Raw genomic sequence first — 15,125 nt, 5'->3', positions numbered from 1 at the left:
TTTCTCCCTGCCTTACAAAAGCTAAGCAGTTAGGTCCAATGACTCACTCACACTGACATTTTTGGGAGAGAATGATGCCTTTTATAATAACATTGATATTCCTCCATTGATGTCTCAACACGGGCTAATTTAGAAAAGAAACATGTAGTGCAAGGTTGAAAGGTCACAGGCCAGCCAAAGAACTCATGAGATCATGGGACCATGAAAGAGTCTCCGGCTTTAAAATAAAATAGCCTTTTTTCTTTTTATTTCTTTTTTTAAGGAACAGACAAACTTTTCTGAAAGGCCAGGAATTTAATCTGAGCTCTTCTTTCACATACTGTACAAATAAAAACTACACTGCAGAACTACTTGGGGGGGTTCAGTAGTTTATCTCCAGAGGTCACTTTAATCTATATTAGTAGGGAAAGAGAGGGAGAAGGAAGGACACACATTTACTTTCGGAAAGCTGCCAGACCTCTTTAAGCTCTGATGTTACCATTGTCAAGCCAACACCCTTCTTAGATTTTTCTCCCCACCGTCTGCAATGCCTCTGCAGTCTAGTGAGTGTGAAATTAAATTATGAAATATTGGATTATTTGTGGCTGTTGCGTTCTGCTCTATCCACACTGTTCTTTTCCTTCTCCCAGTCTCCTGATTTTTCCCTGTCAGAGCTAAGGCGGGGTGCTCACGCTTACAATATAATACATTTACTTCAATACTTCAATGTAATGAATTTACTTCCATTGTGTTCTCTAGACTGATGTTTGCACCCTCAACAGATTTTAACACAGATTCAGGCTTGAGACAAAAATCAGGGCCAGGTTTTCTGGCTCTGATTCCTTTAAATGACTGCTAACCCAAGACGTATTCTTTTTTTTTTTTTCATCTCTAAAGAAGATTCTATCAGTTTCTTCCCACTATTAGGTGCATATAAAACCAATTACAGTCAGATGGAAACTATCTTTCAGATTCCAAATGAAACAGAGCATCCTTTCCTTTATAAAGGAACCTGAAAACATTAATGTTGGATTTAGAAATGGATTTGCAAAAACACAAGAGGCCCTAATGTGTTCCCTCTTCCCTCCAGTGCAGCAGCAGCTAACAGATATTATTTGTTGATGTAATATATATAAACCATATATCGTTAGTATGAGAGTTTGTTATTAAACCAAGGCAATTAGACATGGAGTGCATTCATAACTGTAGCTGCTCAGTCTGAAAAAGACAAAGTGGCTTCCTAATGGAACATGCAATTGATAAGAGAAGAAATTATTCTTTCATAGCTCATGTCTTCAAAATTTAAGAAAATAAAGACTAGCTCCTCCAATGAAGCACTGTACTTTAGCCTTGCTTGCTCCCAAATTTTCATAATAAAATACTTCATTTCTCTGCTTTATTGGCTCTTGGTTTTGTAACGTTAACAAGGTTTATAAACTCTAAGGTAACCAAGTATGAGGCACCTGTAAAGCTTACTGACCAGTGAGAAGAATTTACTTTTGGGACATACCCAAAACCACTACTAGAAACTGCAAGCATTTGATTAACCAAGTGAGGACTTGTACTGGATACCAGTATATCCATCAAGTTCTCTGCTTAGAAGACTGATCCAAAGTGCTATTTGCAATCTCTGACTGCCTGTCCTTCCTAACTCCATCCTGGTGGAAACAGGAGGCTGTCTCAACATACAGAGACACAATCCTCTCAATTAAGAAGCTAATGCAGTACTTGCCTGTAAAAAATTGTAACCTCCCTTCCACTGTGAATCCTGTTGCAGGTTAACCCTGGTAGGCAGCTAAGCACCACACTGCTGCAAACCCAGTTCACAGCCGTAAGTACTCACTGTTTTCCCAGGCAGGATGCTGTAATTCATTTCTTTAAAAGTCAGAATACAGTTCAGGGCATTTTATCATCTTCTCACAATGTCCGTCCCCCGCCCCGTCCCCCCCCCCCCCCCCCATTTCAGAGTTAATTTAGTTAGTTACTATCATGAAGAATTTGGCAAAAAAATTAACCCCGAACCATTGCAGTCCATGCAGCACTCATCATGAAAATAATTCTAAAAGATGTCCACTTTCACTCCTATGGCCTCCGCTACTGTAAATGCATGTGCTGATGACCCTGCAGGGAATGACCCTGCAGTGAGCCCCTCAGTCCTCCATTAGCAAGTCTGTGTCACTAACATCTCTGTTACTGCCATCAGCCTGATAGCTCCAGTTCAATTACAAAAGCTAGTATCAGAATTTAGAGTAGTTCACCTAACAGCTGCTGTCACTCCCATGTCCTCAAGGCAGACGAAAGTTGACCCATCTATGGCTGCCATTGGCTTGATAGGTCACAAGGTGAAAGCACTGTGCGGTCAGTCCACAGTGGCCTCCTTGAGTATCAAAGCACGGCAGTGTCTGTAAATCCTTATAAATTATAGCAGTACACTATCTAACCTTCTTATGTAGGCTTAGACAATTTCCTCCCTCCTCCCATTGCTCATTTTCCACAACTCACAAATGTCTGTTTCACACAAACAAGAAAAATGAGCTGGCAAACACGCTGCCCATAACTCAATTTCAAGGCAGAGAAATACAATTTTCCCCAAATCTTTCCTTCCTAATGTTTTGTGAAATGAACTGTTTAAAACTATCTATTGAGAAGGAGCTGAAAATCCTTCCCTTTAAAAAGTAGCATAATAAATGTACTCTTCAAGAGATGCAGCGCAGCCCACAAGAGAAAGTCCCCTTTTTCTCCATTTATGGGTTTTGATTAAGCATTCTGTTCATATGGATTTGGATGTTTTGATGTCACCCTTTTAACTGTTGCTTTTGTATATGAAAAGCAAAATTGGAGATAGCCAAATGCAAAGAAAACCTGCAAAATTATCTTTCTTAGCTCAGTAGGGATGGCTGGAATCTCTTTTCTCAGACAAACTCCCCTTAACATCAGTGGGAATTTTACATAGCAATTAAGCACAGATATCACTCTAGGCTGAGATCCCGAGGCACAGACTGCTGGAAGCTCAGTGTGGAAGCACTGCTGTAAGTTCTTCCTTATAAACACACTAGTGGCCATTGTCAGAGATAGCCCTTTGGTCTGACCTGTTCTCACGTACACTTTACAGAGTCTCAATTTACTAATATGGTTATCTGCAACCGTTGTAAGTTACAGTGACATCAACAACAGCATTAAGAACTCAGGTGACTCCCAGTGAGGCTTCTTTGTGCACTGAGGTGCCTCAGCAGCAGCACATTGGTTTCCCAGGATCAAGCAGCTTAGCTCCAGGGAGCATGCACGCCTCGGGTGGTGATGCTGAGGACTGACTCCTACCTCTCTGCCCTGCCCTGCAGTGTGCAAGGAGCCTCCTGTGAATGACTGGGTGGTCTCAGCTTTCTTGGCAGTCCGGAGGAGTGAAGTATATCTATATAATTAGGATTACATTTGGGGCCGTAATGGATATAAAAAAAATTCTGAGGTATCTTAATGCCTTTGGTGTGGTTCCCCTTCCCAAACTGATATTTGTTTGTATGACACACATATAGTGATGCTGGCAAAGGACACTAGTTACAGATACCCAAGGAAGTTCACAACACCACTTGATTCATCCATCACAATGGTACCCCTTAGCACATCTGTGCAAACCCTCCAGTCACACTGTATGTTATCTTTCTCTTCTCCCACACTTCATGAATCTCCCTGCTTTCCCTGCCTACTGGTTTTGTTCTTTGCTCGGCTAAGGAGCTGCTATTAGGATGCTCTTTCTCCTGTTTAGGCAGATTGCTTTGCCTTTCTAATGCTCCTCCTGATCCTGCCAGGTCAGGGAGTGTGTGGATCAGAAAAGGAACTGAACTCACATCTTAAGAGCAATCACAAAACCTGCAGTGGATGAGCTTTCACTTGCCTTATTCTGTATTCACTCAGCAGTGACCCACAGCTACAAAGAGGTTTTGTTTGTGTGCAATAATCAAGAAAGTCAGGAACTCACCTCAGAACTTGCCATGGAGGACTGCTTGTAGCCGTAGCACTGACTCAATGATACATCAATTAATTTGATTGATAGGGTTGATAGAAGGTCATAAGGGCCCTCCTGAGAACCAAAATCAAAAGAAAATAAATCCAGATATGAAGGTACCCTGTGTCTTTCTAAAGCTTTTCTTAGTTGGGAACTAAGCTCATCTACTTTTAATTTCATATAATGAGAAAGCACAGACTTACCTTAGTAAGAACACAGCAAATATTAATGAAGAACCAGAAAGTAAAAAGAATGACAGTAGCTACCAGGGAGGATAACTCTGAGAGTTTGGGGTTTAGACTGTATAAGGCTGAAAAAATAATTATAACCAGAAAGCATGGAAATTAAAAGCCGTGCTTGTTAATTAGAGGATATTGAAAGCAGCAGGTTGATGAGAAATGTCCACTTTTTACCTGTGACAATGGAGACAACTCCTTCCTAGAATTAAATCTCTGGTCTTTCTGTATGTGGTCCTGTTAGAGCAGAGTACTAACGACACCACTATGTTAGATCGCTTAGTTTAGCATATGCAAGAATTGGATTGTGCTTTAACGTACTGAGGGTTGTCCCCTAAACCATGTGGTGGTTTTAAGCTGACCTCATGGAGCTAAAACACCCATTTGTAAGAAACTCTGTCATAGAAAAAATGGAAATTCTATCACTATTGTTCCTACACTGGCAGAATTTCAGTGGGGACACCTGACAGACTGACTGTATCTGCATCTGTGGCTTCCTTTCCCGCTGAGCTAAAGCAGTTAACAGCAACTGAAGATCTGCATCATGCTTCTGGTTTCAGGCAGAAACCTATTTTATTAGGAGCACAGAGACAACAAACTATAAAGAAAACTGCATAAAAGCTTTACAAATCAGTGTTTTAAAAACTTAACTTTTCATCAGTCTATCTGCTGCTCTGCTCTCTGTGATGCCACTTTATCTCAGCAGAGACACAGGCAGCCTGTATTCTTTTAACCTCAGCAGGCTGTCACTGGTCTTTGATATAGCAGCTGTCTCATAGCTACCACTAGATTTCAATTAAACCAGGCTATATTTAGGGTGAAAATAGGGCTATTTTAAACTGCCATACCTGCCAACTTTTATTCACTCTCAGCAGTAGTTATTTTATTTGATGTTCCTGGTTTTAAGCTGTGCCATCCATAAAATTAAAAAGATACCAGAAACTGTGATGTATCTTACATTCACATCACCAAAAATCTATCATTAAAAGCAGCACTTCTCTAGAGAAGAACACACTTAAAGATGATAAATAATAAAATGCTCTCTACTCATAGCCAGGGCTGCTAGCACAGACTTGCCATGGTGGGGCAATACAAATGATTCTCCGGTGCCAAGGAGAATTAAACTCAATACATTTTTCACTGATCACAGGGGTCTATTGCTAACACTGTTAGTGCCACGGAAAGAAATGGTGTGGAGGATGTCAACCTAATGCTTCCATGTGGTCCAACACAACTCTCTTGTCTTAGGGACAGATTATGTGATTTGGGGTAAAATAGTTATGTATCCTCACATTTTCACTTCAGACAGTCATCCCTTTTGTCCTCTATCAATAACGCATCATTCATGTTTCATCAGCAGGTAACGTGCAGAAGCCCCAGTAACAGACTAACTGCAACACCCATTCTCCTTCATTGTGGTGGGGCATGCTTTCCAAAACACCGTAATGCTCAACCTGTGGTCAGCGTGGTCCACTATCATAGAAATTCTGTTATATGTACACGCGTATGTAAATGCAGGCATGCACACATACATACTGTGACGCAAACCTGGCATTTAAGAGAGCATCTCTGTTCTAAAGCGTGTGAAGAACCCATATTTTTAGATAATGCAATTACCTGTATGAAAATGATGGTGCACATTTTTACTGGAACAAGAAAGAAAATCTTATTTGAGTCATCTAAAATTTAATAGGCTACAAACACAGCTAAAGCAAAAGATAACTCTCTCATGCAAAAGCCTGCTCATAAACAGTCTGTAATTACACTTGCTGCCTTTTGGTTGAAGGCATGGACTTTATTTAAAGTGCAAGAGCTGTTTTTCTGCAAGAAAGCTTATTGGAGAGTGAATTAAAACAAGCATGATCACATCCTGACATGCATAAAATGCTGATTGTCTCACTTGCCTTGTATGTCAAGTGCTTACTCTTGCAAGGTATCTGGAGCTGTCAACGCCAGCTGAACTCAGCAAGACAGAGAGGTGCTCAGCGCATCTTAAAAAACCCTTGGCATCGGGAGCAGCCCTCAGATACACTCGATGTTTGCCAGTAAAACGTACCACGGGAACGATGGCAATTACAGAGCAACTATTTGTGCAAGCATTACTGGAACTCCATACCACCCTTCAGAGAAAGGAGCTGGCAAGGCGGAGGGGGGCTGCAAAAGAGCTACAGCTGCGGCTTGAAGACTGCAAAGCTACCTAATACTGAGAGACTAAATAAACCATACCTCTCTGCCTCGTTAGGTGTAAAATACAACGTAAAACCAACACTGTTTTGCTTAAAGGGTCAAATAGAGACATTAAAAAATAAGAAAGCCAGAATAGCTACACCTACAATCTCTACAACACATTCCGCCATAGCCTTAGGTATGTATGTTTGGGCATATTAATCGTCTGCTTCAGCTGGGGCTTAAAATGGACAGGGCATAACGCGTTGGGTAGTTATTCAACGTTTTGGTTTACCCTTGCTCTTCCCAGCAAGGCCCCAAACACTGCCTTGATTGCTGTATTTTAACCAAGCCCAGCTTTGAAGGCAGAACAATTAATTTTTATTATTATTTTATTTAAATGGCAAGATGGTATCATGGCACTTCAAAACATCATGGAATTTATTTCCACAACAAAGATACACCTTTCCAAATGCTAGTCAAGGCTTTTGTTTGTTTTTTTGTTTTTTTTTTGTTTTTTAACCATTAAAAATAAACAAACCAACCAAAGATCTGCTTCCCTTTGCTTATTCTTGCACATGACTGAATCATTTTGGCTGAAACTTACCAAAAAAAAAAAAAAAAGGCATAAGCAGTCATTTCGCTTGGAAAATAACGCTGACTGGAAAATCAACTTCACTGGTTCCAGTCTGGCAAAATGATAAGCAATTGGGAAGAAAAGAATTCTACAGTGAGAAGCATCAGGCAAGCATTATATATCCTTGAGACTGTTCAAGAGTGAGTTTAGCGCTAAGTGTTTATGTGGAGAGGGGATTTCACAAAGGAAAGATCTTCATTACCTGGGAGATAAGGACATAACAAAAACCTCTGAATGGGAGCAATTCAGATAAGATACTTCTTTTTTTTAACCCCCAGGGAAGTAGATATGAGAGCAGCCCATTCAAGGATGTGTTATAATTTCCATTTCTAGAAGTCTTAAAATCCCTAGCAGACATACATCTAAAAATACGTTGGTTCTAACAGATGCTGGGAGATCAATGCCAGAATCTTCCAGTGCAGTGGCCAGAGCTGTGCAGGATGGTGGGCTGCAGAATCCCTTCTGCCCCCAGATGCTACTCTTTCCACAGTGAACACACTGAATAAGAGTGAATAAGAAATTAGATCTTTTCCTGAAACGTATGGCTACTGCTTTTTGAGTAGTCTGGGGTCCTCTAAGTTTTTTCTCCTTCCAATATGTAGACCAAACCTCTCCTTTTTCACTGGGAGCGATGCCATAATGGCAGCTGATCCACACAAGGTTGCCTACTGAGGTTTCAGCACAGTTGTAATGAGTATGAGCTTAGTATGTGCTTAAACCAGGTGCTCAAAGCTCTCTCCCCGCTTCCCAAAATTTTGCCCGTGTCTCTGGCATCACAGACAGGCAGCAGTTATTCTGCAAAACCTCATGGCTTCCCACAGCTCCTGCTCTAGCACTAACCAGCACAGCTGACTGAAAACTTGTAATCTGTTTTTCAGTCTGATTACCATAATTTCTGCCCCTTCCAGCTTCCTTTTGCCGGAGTTCAGGCCTATCTCTGATCTTTTACCTTTCTTTGGCAATAGTCACAGATTCTTCACCTTTTGCTATAATTTAGAACCATTCCTGATGTTACAGAGCTTGCGCTCGTGCAGTTTTTAACTGCATGTCTAAAATATATCTTTAATTCCTTGTTGGGTTTTCAGTGCTCTTGAGCTCCAAGGCCTTCATGTTTCTCTAACCACTCCTCCTCAATTTATTCCACCTCTGATCCCTGTGTGCTGGTTGCCAATTTTTCCCCTCGCTCCTTATTGTGAAGCTGACAAGAAGCACAGCAAAACTGATGTGGCGAGGCACAGAGATCCTGCGGGAATGGCTGAAAACTGACAAGTGACGGCGAAACAAGTGGCAGTGACCAGGTTTTGACCCTGAGATCTGATTTCACATTTAATGTTCCTTGAGATGATATAGGAATAAACAGATATTTCAGTTTTACTCCTTTTTGTGATCTCTGTTATGGAAATATGACTAGTTTAGACCCGTTGCTCAGAGGAGTCTCAGTTTGGCTGGGATTATTTGATAGACCCTAGGCTCACTCTCATTTTCTGGAGCCAGAGGCAGGCCGGTGGGCCTGATAAAATCTGACTTGATGTGATGGTAATGAGGAACCAGGCAGAGACAGCAGAAGATCAGTTTTTCTGGCCCATTGGAGGCTCACCAGTGTGCCAGGAACAGCCCAAGGCTTTGGCACCAAGCCCCCAGTGCCTACCCCGTTGGCACACTGGGCTGGCAAAGTGACAGGGCTGGGGGTTCGTTGGGGCATCTCACTCACTGCAGAGGAATCTGACTATGGACACAGCTCAGGGCCCAGGCTTCTTGTGCTCTACCTGCCTGGGGACACCTGGAAAAATGCAGAGGCCCTATTTTTGTCACTGTATATAAATAGTAGCCACCCACTGTAAGCGCTGTCTTTGTTCTTCCCTACCTCAGCCCAACACATAACACTTCTGCAGCAGTCTGACCTTAAATCTCAATTCACTCCAAATCCCAAGGGAGAGGAGCTCTATGAGGGCTCCAGGGGATGGGTCATGAAATTAGCATTTTTGTCTCATTAGCTTTTGAAAGCAGCAGTTACAGCACAAGGGACTTGGCCCGGTGATGTACCTACATATGCACAGCATGCTTCTACTAAATCCATTAGAGCACTGCATCTGCCTGGAGTACATTTTTTTTTCTGGCCAGGACCCATAATATTAATCTCTGCTGTGTCCTAAATTCAAAATCTGATTTTACACCTACTGTTCTGGGAGATGCTGCATGAATAAAGGGATATATCGTTCTCGCTTCTTTTGCAGATGGAGCCACTCTGGGCTCCACTCCAGTGCTGCAGGATCCACAGGTGAGTTTGGGCATGGCGTGGGGACTGAGGGGACCACAGAAACCCAAGAGCACTGGTGAGGGTAAGGGTGGATAGGCAGCAAGACAAAAGGAACGTAGAAAGCAACAGCAGCAGTTTTGGGGTGAGGAAGGTGAAAAGGGGTGCTAGGAGGCTACTGTAATAATCAGCTATGAGAATTTTGACTGTTACCACATCAAGTTGCACACATAAATATATATGTGTGCGTTCAGAAGGCTCCTCTTAGCCACATCTGCACTGGCTTTCGTAAACAGAATACATGGATGTGGAAACGAATGCAAAGAAATATCACTGAGGCTGTGCTTGCATTAAGGCTATATGTTTAATCACAAGGTCCCAAAATAAATATCCAGTTTATAAAACTCTTTCATCTGGATGTTAATTTGGCAATAACCATTACAGAGAAACAGAGTTTGCATTGCACTGTAAAGCTATCGGTGCCTCTGCTAGCCGGTATGAATGGCAGCATGCTGCAGCTGGACTCACCACATACGCATAAACACTGAGGATACATTTGTTGCTGTTGTCACCCTGTGCTGAACTTAACTGTGCAGTTCACCCATACCTGGCATGGAGATCACTCCCTCCAAATTCTCTGCCTGTACCTGCAACAGCAGAAGGAAAGCTGATATCTAATGTCCTGCTGTGCCCGGCAAGATCATGGAGCAGACACTCCTGGAAACTGTACTAAGGCACATGGAAAACGAGGTGACTGGTGACAGCCAACATGGCTTTGCTAAAGGCAAGTCGTACCTGACAGATCTGGTGGCCTTCCATGGTGGGGCAACAGCACTGGTGGATAAAGGAAGAGCAACCGATGTCACCTACCTGGACTTGTGCAAAGCATCTGACACCGTCTCTCACGAAACCCTTGTCTCTACATTGGAGAGACATGGATTGGATGGATGGAGCACTCGGTGGGTAAGGAACTGGCTGGCTGGCTGCACTCAAAGAGCTGCGGACAGCGGCTCAGTGTCCAAGTGGAGACCAGTGACGAGGGGCGTTCCTCAGGGGTCCGTACTGGGATCGGCGCTATTCAACATCTTTGTCAGCGACACGGACAGTGGGATCGAGGGCACCCTCAGCAAGTTTGCCGATGACACCAAGCTGTGTGGTGCGGTCGACACGCTGGAGGGAAGGGATGTCGTCCAGAGGGACCTTCACAGGCTGGAGAGGTGGGTCCGTGTGAACCTTGTGAAGTTCAGCAAGGCCAAGTGCAAGGTCCTGCACATGCATCAGGGCAGCCCCCTGTATCAATACAGGCCGGGTGGAGAATGGGTTGAGAGCAGCCCTGAGGAGAAGGACCTGGGGGTGCTGGTGGACAAGAAGCTCAACGTGACCCGGCAGTGTGCGCCCGCAGCCCAGAAAGCCAACCGCATCCTGGGCTGCATCACAAGAAGCGTGACCGACAGCAGGTCCAGGGAGGGGATTCTCCCCCTCTGCCCCGCTCTCGTGACCCCCACCTGCAGCACTGCGTCCAGCTCTGGGGCCCCAGCAGAAGAAGAACGTGGGCCTGCTGGAACGAGTCCAGAGGAGGCCACGAAGGTGATCAGAGGCTGGAGCACCTCTCCTACAGACAGGCTGAGAGCGTTGGGGTTGTTCAGCCCGGAGAAGAGAAGGCTCCGGGGAGAGCTTGTAGCAGCCTCCCAGCACCTAAAGGGGCCGACAAGAAAGCTGGGGAGGGGCTTTTGACAAGGGCACGTAGCGACAGGGCAAGGGGGAATGGCTGGAAGCTGAAGGAGGGCACATTGACATTAGATATGAGGAAGAAATTCTCCCCCGTGAGGGCGGCGAGGCGCTGGCCCAGGCTGCCCAGAGCAGCTGTGGGTGCCCCATCCCTGGCAGTGCCCAAGGCCAGGCTGGACGGGGCTGGGAGCAGCCTGGGCTGGTGGGGGGTGGCAGGGGGGATGTAAGTTGATCATCTCTAAGGTCACTTCCAACCCAAACCATTCTAAGATTCTTTAATGTATGCCCTGCTTTCCACAGAAGGTTGGAGCAGATGAGGTCTCTTCCAACCTAGTCTTTTCTATGACTGTGTAAGAAAGAGAAGGATCAAGAATTTATGTTAATTCTGGGAAACTTTGTAGAGAAAAACATGCACAATACATAGTTCTGGATAAATCTGGTGGAAAAAAAAAGACCAACGTGCCTTGTTCTGCTAATGTTGAAGTTTCTAAGCAGTTACAAAATTTGATTAACACATCTAATAGGACAGACAGTACCTAACAGCTGTCAGTAATTATTTAGCCTCTGGCTGGCTTGCTTATCCTGAAAAGATTAAAGAAGCTGCAAATGTACTTCACAGTGGAGACAAGGAACTAAATAAGATTATTAGCCTTTATGAGAACGAACACTTCACCAGTAAAAATGACATGGGGGAGCCCAACTCTTATTTCTTGAACAAAAAGAAGTCACTATTCTTTATAAACTTCGTATTTCACAAATGCCAATATTATGTATCTTGGGAAGACTTGTGGGATCTAGTTAAGCACAAGAAATTGCATTCCCCAGTCTCAGATACTGTGATGTGATATATGAGAACTGGGCATGAATGTGCATGTTTTGCCAGGAGATGGAGAAGCACCATTCACAGGAGCTGTCTATGTTTAACAGTTTCTTAAATTATGATACAGAGAGCAGAAGTTATTCTCGGGAACCAGTTTGCATTGTTTTGCATAGTGGATATCTGTCTTTAACCTAATGGCAACATTTGGGGCTATTTTATTACTACTCTGATTGTTAGGAGTAAGATTAGCGCAAGTTTACTTCTAAAGGTTGGCCTATGCTGAATCCCATACTCTGAGGAAGATTTACGCCAAGATTTTGGGGCAGACAGTGAGAAATACTGTATTCCCCCTACAGCCAGGAGAAGCCAGACGAGAGAGATGGAAATGGATGGAAAACAGTCAGCAGGGAATCTAAATGATTAATGGACAGATGGCTCTGCCAGGCAGTACCATGCTAAAGGTTAAGCCTAGTTTTAAATGACAGACTATACGTTCAAAGCACCTCCTTCTACTCAGAGCTTATTACTGAGATCTGCCAAGTCAGTGGATTGCCTTTCCGTTACATCTAGGAGGCTGCAAACGTCCCAGAGTTGGGGTCTTTATTCTAAGTATTCACACAGCATGCAGGCCAAGAACTATCTTTGTTGGGAACTCAGGACTATAATGAAATACAAACAACAGTTACCAGGAGGTAGATGCTCGGTGCCACTGTTACCTTAGGCAAGCACAATGTTTAGTATTAACTGAAGAGAAAAGTGACATTGAAAACAGCTGAATTAATCCACTATTAGAGGTGTTTATTCCACACAGCACTGCATTTCAAGGAATTTGTGAGCTAAACGCATTTCTTGGTTACCTACTCGCGAAATTTTGACGTCAGAGTAGAAAAGCATTAAACATTAACTGATTCCCCAGAGGGCTTGAGATTATTTCTTTCTAAATAGTCTAAAAAAATCTACTGTTAAAAATTATAGCTGAAATTTTCAAACTTGGCAAGTAACTTCATGTTACAGTGAATCTTTTACATAAAGCAAAGTTAAATGCACTGATTTTAAGTTTAAATCTCATGAGGAACAAGTGCTAGCTGGGCTTAGCAAAACAATTCCATATTTGTGGAATACTAATTAAGAAGCCCTAACCCAAAATAATTCTCTCCTCTTCTCCCCTCTTTTTAAATAGAAGGTTGGTGTATATCGATCTCTGTCATCGGTTATTATTCAAATTGAAATAGGTCAGGTCCCTGAACATCTGTAAATTACCCTGGAAATTCCCTCAATTAATGAAACTTTGCCTGCCTGAATTTATCCTGCCTTCCCCACAATGCTCAGACAATCATAGCTGTAGCATGTAAAATTAATCTTATTCTGTTAATTTCTGTGGAAGGGCATTTTGATGGCGCTCTGACCCCTGAGAGAAAGGTTAATACCTGTGCATTCTCCTCCACGTTTTGCTCAGCAGCCAGCCAGCCCCTGCAGTCCAACCCAGCAGGCTCAAGTCGACAGTCCCAGGGCCTGAAGCAGCAGACCGCAGAGCCAAGACCTGAATTTGCAGTTCCCCACAATGCATGTCCTTAAAGCAAGACACAGCGGTTTAAAGAGAAACCAGTGTAAACCACTACCTTATTTTCTTACTGCCTCTATATTGACACAGCAAGTTTCATATTTAATTTAGTTAGAAAAATCATTCTTTTTCAAAAAGTCCTTCAGTTACTTAAAACTATCAGTTGTTCTGACCCCTTCTTCCCTTTCTAATGGCTTGTGCATAAGGTTTCTTCTCGAGCACTGCACTGTGCTGCAGGGTGCCATCGTCCCTGGGATTTATAGGCAATTCCAACCGAGCAGATGTTGACCTTTTCCAGCGTTTGCTCCAGGGTTTTCATAAGGTTTAACTTTGCTGCTCTGGCTATAAGGCCTTGGGCCACTCACCATAAATGATGCTATTTGTAACTTGTTCCTACACTGTCAGACAGGCACTGTAGAAACAGAATGACTTAAGTGAACGCTCTCAATTAAATAAAATGTCGTCGTCTTCAAATAATAACATAAGTGATGTTGATTAAAAACAAACAAAAAAGGCACAATGCAAATGGACGAAGTTTAGTGGTGGATTAACTTAAGCACGTACATATCACCAGCTCCTTGGTGCTGGTTTTGATTGGGTGTCTTCAACCCCATGGAAGAAAATGCTCATTTGCACTTACTGCCAATGTTCAAATCCCATAGACAGGATAAAATAAAGTCCTATTTTTAAAAAATGTATGGGGACAGGAAAGGACTTTGTTGAAATGCTGGGCTAGGATCAGAAAAATCCATCTTACCCTCAGCCTGTGCAGAGTGTGTTTTCCCACCAGGCAAGATAAGCGCATCACTGCCTGCAGCATCCCTCATCCATACTGAGCCTGCCTTGGCCCCAGCCTGGCTCTGCCGCAGACTTCAAAGGGGACTTTGGCCAAGGCTTTCTCTTTGCTGCTCTCTCCAGTCATGAACACCACGATGCCCCTTCTGTTCCCAAGTTTTTACATTGCAGGTACCGTCTCTGTCTGTGCTGGCAGACTCCATCTTCCAACACACTGCTGAAATGGAATTTGTACCCTCAGGCCCTAATTCAATCATGTTCTGCCAAAATCTGGTGTTGAAGATAACTGCTGCAGAAAATTATCAAAGTGCTCAGTCTTCAGGAAAGACTCAGTTCTCACAAGAGAGAAACTTGTCCTTTCCCTTCTCTTCTCTTCTAAATATTTGAAATGTTTTATCTAAGTGAACCTAGATTAAAAATGAATGTATATATAGATATGGATACAGATATATACATATCTATAAATATAATGGTCCTAAGCGAGCTGTCAGACATGAGCTGAGAACAAACCTGGAATGGTTTAAGCCGTTTCTGCTGGTCAGGACCCAGCTGAAACAGACAATGTATACTCACATGATGTGAACAAGTTAGTTTTAAGTCACCTTCACTGACCAGAGGTGCCCTAAATCTCTTTAATGGGGTATTCAGATAGCAATGAAGTTAAAAGAGCATGTCTAATTTACATGCATAATTATTTTAACCATGTATGCAAATTAAGCTCTGAGGGCCAGCCCTGAAAGAGGCAGAAGCAAGAAGCTGTTGTAGGACTTCAGAGTAATAAGCAGCTTCAAACTCAGGCAAGCACAGAGCTCAGCCTTGTGGCCAAGCAGAGCCCCTTATTTTGAAAACAAAGTCCGGCTACAGCACATTTAAACTTGGGCTCTGATCTTGCAGGTTACAGGGACTCCCTGGGCTCACACACAACATCACTGAACTCTGACCACACCAA

The 15,125-nt window shown here is 43.2% G+C and overlaps 1 protein-coding gene across 3 annotated transcripts in view; it reads left to right on the top strand.

The window, feature by feature from the left end:
• Positions 1 to 15,125, top strand: part of LOC308072599 (uncharacterized protein) — a 108,070-nt gene that overhangs the window by 6,402 nt on the left and 86,543 nt on the right. For 2 of the 3 annotated variants that reach the window (XR_013931718.1, XM_080409687.1), the window contains exon 1: positions 10,366 to 10,489. The exons of the other annotated variant lie outside the window; for it this stretch is intronic. The gene's annotated coding sequence lies outside the window, so the exon portion shown is untranslated. Of the gene's footprint in view, positions 1 to 10,365; positions 10,490 to 15,125 lie in introns of those variants that run through there. 3 annotated transcript variants of the gene reach the window in all.

This window comes from Falco punctatus (assembly GCF_963210335.1).
Source record: "Falco punctatus genome assembly, chromosome: 13".
Classification (NCBI taxonomy): domain Eukaryota; kingdom Metazoa; phylum Chordata; class Aves; order Falconiformes; family Falconidae; genus Falco; species Falco punctatus.
This window is presented reverse-complemented; position numbering and strand designations above follow the sequence as displayed.